The sequence below is a fragment of the Mustela nigripes genome, unplaced genomic scaffold (assembly GCF_022355385.1).
Source record: "Mustela nigripes isolate SB6536 unplaced genomic scaffold, MUSNIG.SB6536 HiC_scaffold_5836, whole genome shotgun sequence".
Lineage (NCBI taxonomy): Eukaryota > Metazoa > Chordata > Mammalia > Carnivora > Mustelidae > Mustela > Mustela nigripes.
The window spans coordinates 1-2,664 of NW_026745242.1; the positions used below are offsets into that span (position 1 = coordinate 1).

General features: G+C 46.5%; 1 long non-coding RNA gene across 1 annotated transcript; it reads left to right on the top strand.

Annotated features, from left to right (window-relative positions):
- The first annotated feature begins 166 nt into the window (after positions 1-166).
- Positions 167-2,658, top strand: LOC132009156 (uncharacterized). Its single transcript, XR_009401805.1, has 3 exons — positions 167-181; positions 358-496; positions 2,465-2,658. It is a non-coding gene; the product is annotated as an uncharacterized LOC132009156 (long non-coding RNA).
- Positions 2,659-2,664: the final 6 nt, after the last annotated feature.

Sequence of the window (2,664 nt, forward strand, 5' to 3'; positions counted from 1 at the left end):
CGGGGCGGAGGGAGAGGGAGAGGCGTAAGGGAAGAGGAGGGCGGGGCAGGAGGGAAGAGGAGGGCGGGGTAGAGGGATAGGTGGGAGGGAAGGGGAGGGCGGAGCGGACGGAGGGGGAGGGGTAGCAGAGAAGGGGAGGGCGGGCGCAGGGAGAAGCGGGGCAGGAGGGAAGGGGAGGACGGTGCGGAGGGCGAGAGGGGATGAGAGGGCTGGGTGGAGGGAGGTGGGGGCGAGACCGAGAGAGCAAGAGGGGGCGGGGTTTAGAAACGGTATCCTATTATAATACCGTTGGGGTAGTAATGGTGGCCAGCTTCTTTTCTAAAAGATTTTATTTTTATTTATTTATTTATATGACAGTTAGCACAAGCAGGGAGAGCAGAGGCGGGGTGAGAAGCAGACTCCCCACTGAGCAGGGAGCCCGATGTGGGACTTGATCCCAGGATCCTGGATCATGACCTGAGCGGAAGGCAAGCACTTAACCATCTGACCCAAACAGGTGACCGCAGCTTGTTTTCTAAATAAGAGATCTGCTCGCTGTTAGGTAGTGAGTTTTTGAAAAATCATATGTGCTTTTTGTTGCTACTGTGAATAGAAATGTTTTCTTTTTTTTTTTTTAAGATTTTATTTATTTATTTGACAGAGAAATCACAAGTAGATGGAGAGGCAGGCAAAGAGAGAGAGAGAGAGAGAGAGAAGCAGGCTCCCTGCTAAGCAGAGAGCCCGATGCGGGACTCGATCCCAGAACCCTGAGATCATGACCTGAGCCGAAGGCAACGGCTTAACCCACTGAGCCACCCAGGTGCCCCTAGAAACGTTTTCTTAATTTTATTAATTGTTCTTTGAAAGTATAAAAATACAGTTGACTTTTGTGTGTTAAACTCTTATCCTGCAACTTTGCTGAACTCGTTTATTAGTTCCAGTTGTTTTTTAGTGGATTTCTTAGGATTTATTATGCATGAAACTATGTCATATGGGCCTAGAGATAGTTATTTCTTCCTCCCCAATCTGGATGCCTTTTATTTTATTTTCTTAATTGATCATTCTGGCTAGAATCTCCAGTAAAGTATTGAATACAAGTAGCCGCCTTCTGGCTTAAGATGGGGTGTTAGGTTATTGCTTTGCTTACCTTAAAAATCAAACAGTCCTGGGGCACCTGCGTGGCTCTGTCACTTAAGCATCTGACTCTCGGATTTGGCTCAGGTCAGGATCCTGGGGTCAGGGCATCCAGCCCAGACCACTGCATGCAGAGTCTGCCCAAGTATTGCTCTCTCCCTCTCTCCCTCTCTCCCTCTGCCCCTCGCCTGGCTCATGCACGTGAGCGCCCTCTCTATCTCTAAAATAAAATAAATAGGGACGCCTGGGTGGCTCAGTTGGTTGGACGACTGCCTTCGGCTCAGGTCATGGTCCCAGAGTCCTGGGATCGAGTCCCGCATTGGTCTCCCAGCTCCACGGGGAGTCTGCTTCTCTCTCTGACCTCCTTGCTCATGTTCTCTCTCACTATCTCTCTCTCAAATAAATAAATAAAATCTTTATTAAAAAAATAAAATAAATAAAATATTTTAAAAAGTAAGAAAGAAGTTTCACGCAGATGAAAAACTGAAATACAAAAGGCAAATCTATAAAGCTTTCAGATGATGGGAAAATATATTCACAGCTTTTTTTTTTTTTTAAGATTTTATTTATTTATTTGACAGAGATCACAAGTAGGCAGAGAAGCAGGCAGAGAGAGGGGGAAGCAGGCTATCTGTCGAGCAGAAAGCCCGATGCGGGGCTCAATCCCAGGACCCTGAGATCATGACCCAAGCCGAAGGCAGATGTTTTAACCCACTGAGCAACCCAGGCGCCCCTATTCACAGCTTTCTGTGGGGAAGAATTTCTTGAGGCACAATAAGCACTAATTATAAAGGAAAAGATTGACAAAGTCAACTCTATTAAAATTAAGAACATTATAAAAACACCATGAAGATACCAGACGAGCCAAAATTCAAACACTTATGACGTGAAATGCTGGCAAGCGTGTGAGCCATGGGAGCTCCCATTCATTACTGCTGAGACTGCAAAATGGTGCAGTCACTCTGAAGCCAGGTTGGCAGTTTTCTAGAAAACTAAACATATGGGGCGCCTGGGTGGCTCAGTGGGTTGAGCGCTGCCTTCGGCTCAGGCCCTGATCTCAGGGTCCTGGGATTGAGCCCCACATCAGGCTCTCTGCTCAGCGGGGAGCCTGCTTCCCTCTCTCTCTCTTTCTCTGTCTGCCTCTCTACTTGTGATCTCACTCTGTCAAATAAATAAATAAAATCTTTAAAAAAAAAAAAAAGAAAACTAAACATGTGACCCAGCAGCCATGCATTTCGGTGTTTATTTAAATGAGTTCAAAATGTATGTACACAAAAATGTGCACCTGTGTATCTGTAGCAGCATTACTCATAACTTCCCAACTCAGAAGCAACCGAACATCCTTCCGCAGGTGTCTGGATGAACAATGTGACCGTATCCCTGCAATGGGACACTATTCAGTAATTACATGTGTGAGCTACCAAGCCGCAAAAAAGACACGGAGGAAAGGTAAATGCCTATTACTCAATGAAAGAAGCCTATCAGAAAAGGTTACGTGAGGGGCACCTGGGTGGCTCAGTGGGTTAAAGCCTCTGCCTTCGGCTCAGGTCA